At 41.4% G+C, this 16,073-nt stretch overlaps 1 long non-coding RNA gene across 1 annotated transcript in view; it reads left to right on the plus strand.

Moving 5' to 3' along the window:
• Positions 1–11,531, plus strand: part of LOC113959576 — a 20,693-nt gene extending 9,162 nt beyond the window's left edge. The window contains exons 2-4 of the long non-coding RNA XR_003531859.1: positions 6,460–6,467; positions 6,503–6,507; positions 11,190–11,531. This is a non-coding gene — a long non-coding RNA (uncharacterized LOC113959576). The remainder of the gene's footprint in view (positions 1–6,459; positions 6,468–6,502; positions 6,508–11,189) is intronic.
• The last annotated feature ends 4,542 nt before the right edge of the window (positions 11,532–16,073 follow it).

Below are 16,073 nucleotides of genomic sequence, written 5' to 3' on the forward strand. Positions count from 1 at the left end.
GGGTGGACCCGAGGTGGACCAGAGCAAAGGCTACGGGGTGGACACACTTGGGATTGGACAGATAGTACTATAAAATGTAACATCTCAAGCACAGCCGGAGCACGCGCGTCCTGTAACATCTATTGCCTTGGCAGAATTAAACCCTTTCCTTATCTCACCCTCAATTAACTGCTCCTGAGTTATTTTTTAGCATCAACATTTTACGGCATCAGAAGGCAGTTTAATTTGTGCTAAAGCTAATAACCAGATGTATTGGGTCTGGCTGGGATGGAGTTTGTTTCCCTGTAGCAGCCCTCACAGTGCTGTGCTTTGCATTGGCAGCTAGAAAGGTGTTGATAACACACCAGTGTTTTGGCTACTGCTGAGCACAGCATCAGCACTGTAACATTCCTTCCCCAGTTGAGGGCAAGATCCTGGGAGGGGACGCAACCAGGCCAGCTGACCCAAACTAACCAAAGGGATATTCCATACCATATGATGTCAGATCAGATTTAAAAGCTAAGGAAAGGAGGTGGAAGGGGGGAGCATTTGTTGTTTACAATGACTGCCTGCTAAGAAACCATAACATGTTGCGGAAACCCTGCTTCCTCGACATCGCTCGTTAATGGGAAGTAGAGAATAAACCTTGTTATCTTCCGCTTTGCTTTTGCACATGCAAACTTTCGCTTTTGCTTTAATAAACTGCCTTATCTCAACCCACCGGTCATTTTCCATCTTATTCCCTCTGCCCTGTCTGGCTGGGAAGGAGAGTGATAGAGTGGCTTGGTGGGCACCTGGCATCCAGCCAAGGTCAACCCACTATACCAGATTACAAAGGAATTGCTGGGGGGAGGTGACCTTGGGCTGTGCGCCCGTTCCAACGATGCCAAGTGGATTTTACTAAAATACCCCAAGCAGAAAGGCTTAAATATCTTCTGGTAATAGTATGTCAGCTAACAGAGTGGCCAGAAGCATTCCCGACCCCTTCAGCAACTACTGGATCAGTTATTAATTTGTTTTTAGAACAAATAATTCCAAGGTATGGGATTGGGGAAGCAATAGACTCGGATAGGGGAACTAATTTTAAGGGAAAAATTCTTCAAAGGGTTATGGTAGCTTTAGGAATACAATGGGACCTCCTTACCCCTTGACACCCTCAGAGTTGGGCTGGGTAGAAAGAATGAAAGGAGAAATAAAGAAACACCTTTTGAAGTTGGTGTTAGTAAATAAGATGTCATTGTCAGAGACTGAAATAGTTAATGGCTTAAACATCGTTAAGATCACCAAAAGATTTTTGTCAAACTGCAAAGAAACAGCTGCTCAACCAGAAAAGCCCACCTCTCGCTGAATATGCCTACTGCAAAAGTATCTTCAGATAAGATAAGGGGGTGCTATTGTCCAACTATCCCAGGTGTAGAAGGGTGTGCATACCTGAAGTTACAAACTGGATTTGGGCAAATGGATGGGAGTACTATCCTGCACTTGAGACTAGTGTGCTGAGTTCGGAACATCCCGAAGCAGGTGATGCAGTATAGCTGCTTATCTTGCAAGTCCAAGTGTCTATCAAGTATATTTGGGGCTTGAAATTAGCCACAGAATTACACAGTGGATTTTGATGTTTAACTCCCATATAGGACTACCCCCCTGGGGGACCCCTGGTGGTCTAGTGGTTAGGATGCAGCACTCTCACTACTGCGGCCCGGGTTTGATTCCCGGTCAGGGAAACTCCCCCGGGCAGATGGAGCTCGTCAGCCCTGTAAGGCCATCCATCTAAGAGAAGGTCACTCTAAACAAACCTACATCCTGAGGACCTCACTGCCACTGTCCAAGTTTGCTCGGCCCCAGCAGAGGAACCTTAGGATTAAAGGGTGGGCTCAGCTCAGCGCACACTGTGTCTCACCTAAAAAATCCACTGCGCAGGCTCGAAGGGTAAAGACCTTTCCCAAATCTTCATTCGCGAAGACTGACCATACACAGGAGTACCCCCCAAAAATACATGTCTTGTATTAAGATACATATTTTCTTAATCAACCAAGATTCAAAGGGATCTTCAGGTCTAATAGTACAATTGATTACCTTTGCACACTGGAATAAGTGTGAATGGGTTTGTTGAAGATGTATGTACACCTAAAATAGGGTTCTGTCTTGACTACATACACATACAGTTGGAGGAATTTATAGGTAATGTTCTTGTCCCACTGGGTAATTCTATACATTATGAAAAATTAACCTTTAGCGCACATATGATGCTTTGTTGTCTTAATGGGTAGTAGGTGTGAAAAAGATTCAAGGACTCCCTAAAACAACATCTCAACCTTGGCCATATTGATCACCATAACTGGTCTACTCTGGCCTCAAATCGGGAGGCCTGGAGACACACCATCTATAACGCTGCGGATGCCTTTGAGAACACACGCAGGATCACTCTCGAGGAGAAAAGGCAATGCAGGAAGAACCGTGTCTTGCGGAATACACTATCTAAGGATTCTTTCTGTTGTGCCTTTTGCAATCGGATATGTCTGTCACGTATTGGCCTCATAAGTCACCAACGTGCCTGTAACAAATGTGGATAAAGCCTTCCCAAATCTTCGTTCGCAAAGCCCAGCCATGATGACAGTAGGTGTGAGGTATTCCACAATACTGTGCCTGTTGGATATGGGCCCAATATGTCATTTTTAGCATACAAAGTTTTTATACAAAATACAAAAAGCTCTCATACAAAAGGTTTTCATGCAATCACATACACAAAACAAAAACTGTGGCTTTACTGTTGGTGGAGTTATAAGTTAAATCAATTCCTTTTCAAATTTAGTTGTCAAATCAATTCCTTTTCAAATTTAGTTGTTGCTTTTCCCCTTTTTTTTCCAGTGGGCAAATTGCTCTTATCACATTTTTTTACAATTACTGCTACAGTAAGTTGCACCCAAAACTTAGAAGTATGTGTGGTGTAGAATGTACTATAGTTACCATATAGATTAGCATAGATAAAAGAAGTGATGTAAAGTTAAAAATCATCTTAGGACACATGGTAGGAAACTTAATAGTACATCAAACACGTTTAAGTGAGAATGCAAGTATTTCCAAAAATGGTTACAGGTCTTGATAGCTGGTAGAAGGCTTTCCTGTATTTTATCCATGTCCTGTTTGCAGTCCATAGTTACCTCTCCTTTTGGTTTAGGAAGGGAGACTCAATCATTTCACCTGTATTATTTTCTTTTGTTTTGTTAAGATTATTTAGTTCACTCATTAATATCACTGAAAAATTTAACCAAATCATCTTAATAAATCCAAAGCCTCCTGAAGAACTGGAAAGATTAATACATATTTGTATAATTTAAAATATGCACAAATTCTTGTACCAACTCCCAAGTCAAATTTGGTTGAATTTTTAAATTCTTAATTATTTGAAATAAAATTATGCATCCATAAGGGTAAAAGCTTTTTCCATACTGCACTTTTTTTAGTAAAAAGACAAAACAAACTTAGTAAAATTTAAACCAACAATACATAAAATAGTTTGTCTTATATAATCCTGTTAATAGTTGGTCTTCCAACAAGTTGCTCTCAATGAAAACACAAATGAATTATAAGAATTAATAAACTGATAATACAAGCAATTATGGGGACAGTTAAAAGTTCAAGTGGTTTCAGGCAGCTCCTATTCATCTGTTAGCAGGTTCCTATAAAAAGAAAAGTGAAAATTCGGCCTATTATAAACTAATCATTAAAAAAAAATTGTATACCACAAAAGTTAAAAGAAAAATGATTATTGCATCTTCTTGGGTGTCTGAGAGCCTTCTCAAGTAAAAGTCTGCTGGTAGCCCCTCCACTTAAACTATTTCCTTTGCTCTTCACTGAGGTGGGGGGGGAGTGCTGGCATTCCTAGAAAAGATAACAACACAAGCCTCAGAGGGGTTTCTCTGGCAAGGTAACCCCTAGTGATTCAAATTGTTTAACAACTCGGATTTTATATTTCTTGGGTGGAAATTCAATTTTTATTTTATTAAGTGCTTGTTGCACTCTTGTTACTTCTCCTCCGGAAATTAAACAGACAGCTGAAGCAATTAATCACTTTTTACAAGAACAGAACAGAAACATAGACGAAAGTAAATTATGGGACTTATTATATTGGATTTCCATGCATGAACCTGAAGTTCCTTTAACTGGAACTCACCAAGTATTATCTTGGAGAAAAATAGGGAGTAGACTAATTGAAAAAGCCAGTGAAGAAATATGGGCGCTCTCAAGAACGTCTGAGTTCGCGGCACAACCACGTGCTGCGTTTGCCGCCCCCCCACGCCCGCAGCTGTTGGGTTTCCCGCCACTGCGGCCTCAGCCGCTGTGGCGACAGGGCTGCTGTCGGCTGGAACCGCCATGGAGCCCCGTACTGGATGGTACGGGGCTGCTGGAGTGGCTGCGGCGGCTGTACAGCCAGCCATGCCGATGTTCACCGGGACCGCCACCGCCGCCGGAGCGCGGGTGCCACAGCGACATGTGGTATGGGGAAAAATGGCCCAGGGTCGGCGACTGGGGCTTTGGTCGTGGTGTTCGCACAACCACAAAGACACCACCGTGTTACGCCCGCCAAGGAGTCAACCCACAGCCGCCGCTGGCCTCGGAGCAAATGCAACCACCGCCAAACTCAGAGCACCCTGATGGAGGAAGAAGAGGAGAACTTAACTCCCCAGAGATCCTGGTCAAGTTGTGGCAGCTCCGGCTTGACGGGACAGGAAAACTGACAGAAGGACAGGCAGTTTTAATTCCTGCAGAAGAAGAGCAGCAGACATGGCTACAGGTACTGCTTCAACCCGAGGAGGAGAATATAGACTGGGAGAGTGCATGGAACAACATATGCCTGCCTGAGCCGAGACTATCAGTTAAGTCAAAGCTGCAGATGCTAAGGTAGACAGTATGTATACTGGCTACGCTATCAATGCTAGCAGCCCTTGGTTTTGTGCTGCGGGAATCTCAGCTGGAACATCACAAACAACCCACCAACACAGCTAGCAATCCAAAGGTAATACTGCAAAGCACAGCAGACATACAGTTATCAGCTGCTATATTTAACTTTCTAAGTCACAAAAAGGCAACCTTACTAATTGGCAATTTATCTGCTATTTTAAAAGGTTCTTTTGTGTTGCTGGGGGGAAGGATGGACATGCTGAGAGGGGCCCTAAATCAAGTGTTTACTTCTCAAAATCTTAAAATGCTGTTTCACGTAATAGGAATTGATATGCAATACACAACATGGGAAACCAAACCAAAACAAGTAGCAAAGAAACAACCAGTTACAATTTCAGCTGCAGAAACACATAACCCTTTGCACACAGTTACTGCAAAAGCTTTGATAAAGCAAAGCAAACAAGTCCCTCACAATACAAGCCCAAAGATGCCCTACTGGGCTGCAACAAATGACACAGATAAAAATACACACCTCTAAACCCATTCAGGACACAAACATGCATAAATTTGCCTTTACCCTAATTAAACAGTTAGAACAAGAGGTAAAAACAGAAACATCAAACATTTTTAACAGTAGAACAGATGTAACAATCACATCTGTCTCACAATGGCCCTTAAAAAACATCCAAATGTGTTTAGCAAGTTGTGATGGTTTCACTCTAGGCCTTCCTGGAGACCAACTTGTAACCAGGAAGGAACTAGGAAGGTGATCACGGAAGTATTCCATGCTATTCCTTTACGTAAATGGAGGTATAAATAAAGCCAGCAGGAGGGACCTCGCTCTCTTCCTTTCCGGCAAGGTTCGAGAACGGTGGGTCCCTGTCTCGGTCTGGCTTATCTGGAGTTGAGGCCTACAGCGACTGCTGTTATCTGCCACGTGTGAGGGGAGAGTGCTGGGCCGTGTCTAACCATCCTCCTTGTTCAAAGGGAAGTGGTGAGATTTTGCTAATTTACCTTCAGTTGGCTGGTTGCTGAGTTTTAGATTGTGTAGACTTGTTTGGTCTTAGTCCCTTGTTGTCCTTTTCCCTTCTCCCTTCCCCTCTCCCCTTTTGGGGAACTATTTAGGATTTCTATTGTGGTGTATAGTATTCTCATTGTATATATCTGTCTCATATGAAAAATATATATATATATTTTTGCTATAGCTTTGGCTGCTTAGGTCGGTTTTTTTCTTCCCTCTCTGGGAAGCAGGTCTTAGTTGTTGGGTTTCGGGGACTTGGCGGGAAGCCAGCTCGAAACTTGTACAACAAACCATGACACAAGTATTCTTAAACTAGCATCCCTGAAGCAAAACAGAGACATCATAACCAGCAATAGCTCAGACATTAACTCTGTGTAGTGGTTTGAACCAGGTTTTCCCCCTGAAGCTAAGAAAGTGGTAACCCCCAGGGGGTGGTGGCACTTGAGATTTGAACCAATCTGCTTTCCTGCAAAATATAAACATACCACAAGCAGACCGGAAGAGAAAGTTGTAGTTTGGGGTTGTAGAAGTGGTAGCCATGTTGTAGGAGCCACGAGGAGAAACAGTATCAGCAGCCCACTGGGGGTTGGGCCCCCCCAGCCCCAGTGGGGGGCTGCGGGGACCTGGAACAGCATAAAGTTGGGCTAGGTGCCTGCAGCTGGAAGCTAAATAAGTTTTCTCCACCGTGAGTGAGCGAGCAGAGACAGAGCAGCAGCAGAAGCAGCGGCAGCGTCCAGAGACTATGGCTAAAAACCAACAGATAAGAACTGAACTGTAGAAGCAGTAAAACATCATGCAGTCAAGGAAGATACAAAGTTGTCTGAGGAGAGAGCAGCAGAGAGAGAGTTTTGGGGGTAAGAACTGAACCAGACCCCCCAAACTCCTTGGAAACCCCTCACGTCCTAGAAGGGAGGGGTGAAGTGCGACATGCACTGCAGAGAAGAGCTAAGAAGCTCAGTCGTCCTGAGAGCTCAACCAGGACAAAATGTGTGGGAGATGGACCTCCCTCGCTGCAACTATAGAGAAGCTAGCAACTTGGACTACAAGGAGTTTGAATCTCCTGAAGATACCAGACCATCACAGAGACTCCTGTGCTTCGTGGTATGACTGTGGTGGAACGACCTCTGTCTGGGGTGAATGTAGCCCACGGAAGACCCCTTTGCCTGCATTGAGGGGCCGCGAGGGGCTTGGAGGCCTCCCTCGTGTGTGCTGGCAGAGATCCAGCTCCAACTACTGCATAGAAGACACAGAGAGACCTGCTGCCTTAGAGACATTGCTGCTCTGAAGAAGAGATCTGTCCTTCTTCCCTCCTGGGCTTTTATTTGGAGACGAGAAGAGATCTGATCCATTGTAAATACTTATGTCATGGTAGAGATAGCTAAGATTGTATATAATGTATTGTAGTATTTATTTGTACAGTCATTGTAATATATTCCCTTTCCCCCCATTTTGAGTCTGGTGTGTTTGTCTGGAAAAAACCCATCTCACACTGGGTTGAGATGTGGGAAGGGGAATGGAGCTAGGGAATTGGATTTTGGGGTTCTCAAACCATGACACTGTTTCCATTAGACCCATTGAAATCACTCATTATGTAGAGCAGAGACTGCTTCAGTCAAGGGGAGAGTCAATTAACAGCAGATTCTTCCTAAAAGCAACTCTATTGCAGCTAAATCCACAGGCAACCCAAGAAACAGATAGTCCTAAATCAGTGAAACAGTGGCCTTTCCTTAGGAAAGAGCTGATGCATTTACATACACTACTAGAGGACCATATAAACACAGCCCCCCTATTAACAAAAAGCCTTTCTCTAATCTATCAGTCTCTCAAAGCTAAAGAAAGATGGATTTTCATACTTTTTACCCCTGTCTCAGAGTGGGAAAAGATTGGAGTTTTCAAAAACTGAGATTTTACAACTTACTTTTTAGTTAAAGAAAAAGGTAAAAAACACTTCTTGCATAATTGCCTTTGCAAAGAAAGAGATAATATGTTACCCCTCAAACATGATAACAATAATTTACTGCTTAGCAACTGGGTGGAGTTAGATTTTATCATCTCCTACCCTATCCCTGTTCCTATAAAAACTTTCCTACTAACTTTTTGGCTAGACAAACAGGTGGTTTGCTTTTTGGTGAGGGGGACAGCAAACAAACCCCTCTCATCCCTCACTCAGAATCTCCCTTCCTACATAATATGGGAGAAGGAAAGCAAAACATAGCAAACTGAAACTTTATCAACTGTTCACTCACACCACTGTGAGGGAGAAAAATTTTCTTTGTTGTCTAAAAGCCCTTACAAATGCCTTTCACTATGTAAATTGGTCTCATTGTTAACTAAGAATGTTTATCTCCACAAAACCAGAACACTGAAGCTTTAGGGTTTTTCCTATTTTTTCATTAGTTTCCCAGTGACTTTATTTGAATTGTTAAAGATAAAAGTTGTAAGAAGTTGTTAAAGTTATTAGATTCTCAAATACATCCACATACATGCAATTATTGCAACAATGTTATTCAAATAACAAGTTTAGAATCCTAAACATCCTCACTGATTGTTAGTTATTACATTCAAGCATTCTCAAAATATTTGTTATCATAGGAAAGTGTACACAATGTCAGCAAAAATAGCAAAAATACTAAATCCCAACTGCCTAAAGAAACTAAATTAAAACTGACTATGATTGCCCTAACCAATATCATTCAAGAAATGGGACTGCAAAGCACTCCAGAAAAAAATCAACAGACCCAACCATAGAACAAATCTTGGATAGAAAGAGGACTACACAGCAAAGGATCATCCCTTAATCTTCAACTTTGAAATAAATGACATTATAACACAAAATGACCTGCTGCAATTGCTTCAAACTATCCACCAACTTTAACCAGTCCTAGACATAACTACAGAAAAACTGCAGATTCACAACTATTCCAGCCCATTTTCCATCTAAAACTGACTGAACTATTATTAATGTTTGCTATGATTGTTTTTAAAGATAAAGAACAACTACAAGAAATAAATGAACAGGACACCGAAACCATCTGCATCTGGACAAACAAAAGAGGACTGCTGTGACATGAATAAATCCTGTCACAGGACAATGGAACAATAAGGTACAGACCTTGGACCAAGGTTCTGTACAAGTTTTAGAACCTACTCCTATCCGTATGATACTTAAGTTGTTTTGTAGTTAACCTATGAATGTTATAACTGATTCACGCTATGCTATAGAGTTACTTTCACATTTTGAAGCCTCCTTCCTTCGAGATTTCACTAATCCTCATTTACTTGTAAAAATACACACCATATAATTCCTTGTTAGTCACACAAAATCTAAGTTTTACATAATGCACATCCATTCACACACATTCCAAATACAGTAATGCAACAACACACACTAGAAAAAGGTAAAAGATATTATCAGACGCTAGCTTAATTGTTTTGCAAATTTAGAAATTCCAGAAACCATAAACACAAACAATGATCCTGTATATTATTCAACAAAAGCTAAAACACATCTCACAAATCAGAAGATATTCCATTCCACAACATACTGCACTCACTCGCAAGGTTAATAATAGTAAAAAACACATCACACAGTCAGAAACATACTATAACACCAATAAAAAAGGGAGGAAGGAGATTTATGGGTCTGTCTCTATATGTGTAAATCTACATTAACACTTCTTCAAAACAGGAACCATCACAAAGAAACAATAATTGATAAAACAAAACCAGAAAAAACACTCTAACTAACAAACACTACAAAACCAAAACTCCGTGATTTAAATGGAGACACAATAAAAGGTTCAAATATGCATGTGTGAGGAGAGAATGAGACAGTGGTCACCGTGGTGTGAATGAGAATAGTTGCGTGGAGATATGCATGTGTGTGAACTCAAACACACTGTATGACAAAGATGCATTAAACAAACATACAAATACTACCTCAATCACAAGCAACACAACATCCACAACCTAACACATTTCCCTTCCAAATAAAGATGATGCCTTTACCCAATCACACAAAAATCACCCTCAGATAAAAGGTCTTACATATCTATAAACCCTGGGTAATTTAAGGTTGCTTGGAATATTGCACAAACCAACAGTTATCAACAGTTCAATAAAGGCCTGTGCTGGTTTAAAAGTTAACCAGCAGGGGAAATGAACTTAACTCAAAAGAGAGATTGTAAGTCAGAATAACAATTTAATAAAATAATACAATAAGCACAACTACACAGACAAGCAATTGGTATCAACCCACAAAACCCAAATGTACAACCTGGCACCCCAGGGCACAAACACAACAGTGCTCCCTGGGCCCCCCCCTGAGTCCAAAGCAAAGGGAGAGGGGAAAAACCTGCTGGTGGGAGAGCTGCTGCAGTCCAGCTAAAAATGGTGATTGTAGTCCAGCCGAGGGTGGTGGTTGAACTGCAGTCCTCCTCTGGGTCCCACGAGTGGAGAGCAAGGTTCTGAAACTCCAGGTTTATATATTCTCCAGCTCAGGCAGCAATGCTTAGCCCCTCCCCCAGAGTGGGGAATTCCATAAAAGGATGTTCAGTCTTTCCCTTAGAGTGGGGAATTCCATAAAAGGATGTGAGGGTGCTCAGTCAGGGAATTCCACAAAAGGGCATGAGGACAGGAGCATGGGGGGGGGGGGCACCTCGCAGGCCTCTACTGACAACAGTTTCTGGGAAATGGCATGGAGGGCTATAGAATACACAGTTTTGGGCTACACCCATCCAATGATGAATCGGTCCCAGTTGTTCTAACTAGGACAAGGCCTTATCACGATAGGTCCTGGTTTTTATAAGTGGTTAAGATAAGATTGATTATGATAAAAAATGTTTAAGAAGTGTACTGTTTTACAACTTGTTAATTATATAAGGAAAGGGGAGTTGTAACAGCTCATGTTTCAAGAAGAATCTAGCAAAGGTTTTTGGGACTTGTAGTTTTCCGGGTTCTAACACATGCTCAATGAAATACTAAAATGTCATTGGTTGAAAGATCATGTGACATGATTTAAACACTGTATTTAAACTGATGTCGTTTGTAATAAAGTTTAATTCTGCTCTCGCACTCCTTGGTGTGAGTAGTGGGGTTCACGCAACAACAAGCACCTCAGAGCAGCAGTCTACAGTCATTAATGCTGTTAATATCTTCCATATCTGCTGCTTGTAAGGGGTCAGAACAAATCTCTCCACTGGCTCTCTCCTCTGTCCTGTTTTTGGACCCCATGTCCAAAATCCTCATCATCTTGTCAGTCTGTCATGCAATCTATTTTATCCTCCAGCTGAAATAGAAAATGAAATAAAATTTAACTATTTAGCTATGTAAGTGTGACTTTGCAAAACGTAAAACTGCTTAAAAGTTTCTGCCCAAACTGTGGGCAATTAAGATAAAATAGCTTAGAGAATAGGGAAAGCCTTTTTAGCACGTAGAGAGGGGTGGGGAACCTGAAACTGCTTGAAATGATAAAACTTTATGTAACTACTCTATAATGGTAAGAAGAGGAGGTAAAACCAAGTGTCTATTTAGATAAGGCAGACTGCAAAAAGAGTGTGTGCATAGATAATTTTAAACTTGCTACTTTCAAACTGTATAAAAAGCTATGGTATTCCTTTGCTCAGTGGAGTGCACTGGGGAAAACACCTGCCCCTTTGCATTCCCCGGTCGTAATAAAAGTACTTTTCAGATTATTCAAAGGTTTCTTTGAATCAATTTGGCACCCCAGATGGGACCAGATCTCTGCTCACTGGTGAGGACCCTCCGGAACCAGGGACCCTCTGCGTGCCCTGGGACGTTACTCTGGTGAGGCTCCCCGGGCTCCGCTGGATCATCACGGGAGTAGATGAAGATCCTGTGAGCAGGTATACAAATTCTAAAGCACTCTTTTATTTTTCCCTAGGGTTTTGGGAAGGAAATCGTAAGTGGTACGGTGGTTTTTAGGGCTCTAAGCTTGCTAGCAGCTAACAAGAGCAACACCCTTTTAATAGTAGGTTTGAGTCCTACCGGGAGGATGCATAGGCTTTGATTGTGAGTTAAAGTCTCACCAAAGCTATACCAAATTTCTCAGTCTAAGAGGATTTGGAAAAAGGTACAGATGTTTTTGGGTTTACCATTGTGGCTAGATTTTGGACTTGGTTTTGGAATTGCGATCATTATAAGTTTGGTAATATATTATATCTGGGTTTGTTTTAAACCATCTGTCTGTGTTCCATGTGTTTGCTGAATTGTATTGTCTGCTTTTATCTGTGAGTATTGTCTCTTATGTCATAAAATTACTACTGCATGTTAAGTAAGCAAATATTGGGAAATTATATTTGTTTTCATATTTGTTACTGGTTTTCTCCTTACCATGGCAAAAAGACTACCTTCATGTGTTTACGGGAGATAGTGGTTTTGTGGTTTTATGGTTTTAGGCAGGACCTTAACACTCATTGTTTGCAGAAATTAAGCCAGGAAGTTTGCTGGCCCGTTGCAGATACCACAAACTCCAGGGCTGACAATCTCTGAAAGTGCAAAACCGTATCTTTGCTCAATTTGTAAAAATTGTTCACCTTATACTTGTAATCTGTGTTAAATGTTGGCAATTTTGACGTGTTAACCTGAAATTAGGGGCAAGATTGGCATTAGGAGATTTTAACATTAGAGTGGTTAAATTTAGATACGTTTTTTTATACAGTATCTAAGAGAGAGTAATGAAATCTGCAAGTAAAATAAAGCAAAAAAAAATTAATATCTAGACTGTGAGATTGCTACCTTGTATCAATAAGTGTGGAGTGTGGTTATTTTGTGGACACCTGAGAAAAGAGTTTTTTATTGCCAGATTGAAGATTGCTACCGGACAGCTAACAGGGTTGACTCAGAACTTTCCTGCTTCAAAGTTGATGCTGTGTGTATGGTATGTTGAAAGTGTACAACTGAAATTTGCAGATAACCACGAAGTGAGTGAAGCTTGAGTTTGCGTCTTTGTTATTGTGCAAAGGGCACGACTAGAAGCAGGTCAAAGTAAAAACTAGAAATGAGAAACCAGCAGGGAAGGGGTAGAAAGACAGAAATTAGGTAAAACTATCACAAAGGCAACCATCACCGCCCTAGATAAAAGAGACCATCACTCCAGGAAACCTGGACGGTACCCTGGAAATAGTGACCATCAGAAGTTGAGACCAAACCAATGTGCAATTTGTAAACAAAATGGACATTGGAAAAGAGAATGCCCTCAAAGGAAGCAAAAACCTATTTTAATGGCAGAATTGGACCAGGATTAACAGGGACCGAGGAGTTTGCCCCCAGGGACCCCTTGGTTATAATGGAACTGGGGAAAAATAAACATAAAATAGAATTTTTAGTAGATACTGGAACAACATTCTCTGTGTTAAAACAGGAATTAAGCATTATAGATGGTGTATCTTTGAATGTGATAGGAGACACTGGTCAAGTTGAAAAAGTATCTTTTATGAAACCACTAAATTTTAAATTAGGAAAGACTTTAGGTAGACATAAATTCCTTTATATGCCTCATGCACCTAAATCACTTTTGGGAAGGGATCTATTAGAAAAATTGAATGCAGAAATTATGTTCAAAAATGGAGATATACAAATTAAAGTAAAAGAAAACGAATTAATCGAAATTTTAAGTCTTGCTCTAATCCAGCCACAGATATCAGGAGAAGTACCATCAGCAATCTATGACCAAATCTACCCTGGGGTTTGGGTTGAGAGGACCCCAGGAAGAGCCAGACACACTCAACCTGTAACAGTAAGACTAAAACCTGGGACACGGTCGGTACGAATTAAACAATATCCTCTCAAACTAGAAGATAGAAAAGGAATTAAAGAAATAATTGACAATTTTATCAAATTTGGTTTACTAATTGAATGTAAATCAGAATTTAACAGACCTATTTTGCCAGTCCGTAAAACAGATGGCAAGAGCTATTGGCTAGTTCAAGACCTCAGGGTTATTAATAAAATTGTTGAAGAGCTCCACCCAGTGGTAGCTAACCCATATACACTTCTAACTAAACTAAAAAATGAATATGTCTGGTTTTCTGTTTTAGATCTAAAAGATACCTTTTTCTGCTTGCCTTTGGACCCTAAAAGTCAAAAATTTTTTGCCTTTGAATGAGAAAACCCGGATACAAGATGATCACAGTTCACATGGACTGTTCTTCCACAAGGATATAAAAATAGTCCAACAATTTTTTAGGGACCAGCTTGCCAAAGATCTTAAAGAATGGACTGCACCTTGAGACAGCGGAGTCCTCTTGCAGTATGTAGACGATTTATTAATTGCAACCAAGACACAGGAGGAATGTGAAAGCTGGACTGTGAGCTTATTAAACTTTCTGGGGCTGAAAGGGTATAAAGTATCTAAAAATAAAGCCCAGATTGTCAAGAAAGAAGTTACTTATCTAGGATATGAAATCTCAGGAAGACAACGTCAACTTGGACCAGAAAGAAAAGAAGCTATCTGTAAAATTGTGCCAGTAAATCTGCAGTATATGAGAAAACTGTGGTTTAAACATGTTTCAAAATGGTTTTTTTGTAGTCTCTTTGCTAACTCATGTTTTCTTCTTCCCAAGACCCCCCACAACAAGTGTTATCCCATGCAGGAATGTCCTGGGAAGATGTCCTAAGGTGTTCTCATTGGACCTTGTTAACCCCTTCCTGTGATTGGGTGTTCCTGTAAGCCCCTTGAGACTTCTAATTGGTTACTCTGTGAGTCCTTCTAACCCTATAAATGTAACCCCCCCAACAATAAATGCTCTCTTGCCTCCTCTCCACGCCGGTGTGCTGTCTCTGTGCCTGCCATGGAGCCACGTGGGTGGGGAGAAGGGAGAGCACCTCTCCCCTCCAGGTTCAGGACCTGAAGAAACCCCTGGTGCTGGAGTCCCCCCTCCCTATCCACATTAAGCCGTCGGAAATGGTTCCTCAGATGGAAATGGAACTAGAACTGGGCCCCCCCACGCCATGGGGGGAAAGAGATCCAGATAAAATACCTTTGCCCCAGACTCCGAAAGAGCTCTGCACATTTTTGAAGATGACTGGCTAGTATAAGCTTTGGATCTACAAATATGGACTAATAGTCAAACCTCTATACCAGATTCTACAAGATGGAGATCAACAATTAGCATGGACTGGAGAAGCTAAGCAAGCCTTCCATTGGCTTAAGAAGGAACTGATGCAGGCACCTGCACTGGGCCTCCCAGATGTAACTAAACCTTTTTTGCTCTTCTTGCATGAAAGACAAGGAATTGCACTAGAGGTCCTGGCCCAGCAAGTCGGACAATATCGCCGAGTAGTGACATACTTCTCTAAATAATTAAATGAAGTGAGCAAAGGATGGTCAGGATGTCTGAGGGCCGTAGCTGCAGTAGTCCTGAACATACAAGAAGCCCAAAAGTTCACAATGGGACAGAAAATGACTGTTCTAGTGTCACACGTGGTTTCAGCAGTGCTCGAACAGAAAGGCAGTCACTGGCTCTCACCCTCCAAGTTTCTCAAATACCAAGCCACTCTAGTAGAACAAGATGATGTCGAAATCATCACCACTAACATCGTGAATCCAGCAACATTCTTATCAAGTTCAACAACCACAGGGGAACCGGTGTATCATGGTTGCATTGAAACAATTGAAGCAACATATTCCAGCCGACCGGACTTGAAAGATACACCACTACCTGAGGCAGAAATGTGGTTCACTGACGGAAGCAGCTATATGAAAGATGGAATCCGCAAAGCTGGTTATGCGATAACAACCACAGATCACGTCATTGAAGCACAAGCAATCTCTGTTGGCACCTCTGCACAAAAAGCAGAAATAATAGCCCTTACCAGAACATTGCAACTAAGAGAAGGAAAAGACATTAATATTTGGACAGACTCAAAGAATGCCTTCGGGGTAGTTCATGTTCATGGAGCAGTATGGAAAGAAAGAGGGTTACTCACATCACAAGGAAAACAGATAAAGCACCCGGAAGAAATCTTAAAATTACTTGAAGCTGTCCAGTTACTGAAAAAGCTTGCTATTATGCATTGTAGAGGACATCAAAAAGAGAATACAGACCAAGAAAAAGGCAATCGATTGGCAGATCGAGAGGCGAAAAAGGCAGCAGAAAACGGCCAGGTAGAACTTGCCTCCCTAATTCCTGATGGCAAAATCATAGAGGTA

The sequence above is a fragment of the Corapipo altera genome, unplaced genomic scaffold (genome assembly GCF_003945725.1).
Source record: "Corapipo altera isolate COAL_440 unplaced genomic scaffold, ASM394572v1 60960, whole genome shotgun sequence".
Classification (NCBI taxonomy): domain Eukaryota; kingdom Metazoa; phylum Chordata; class Aves; order Passeriformes; family Pipridae; genus Corapipo; species Corapipo altera.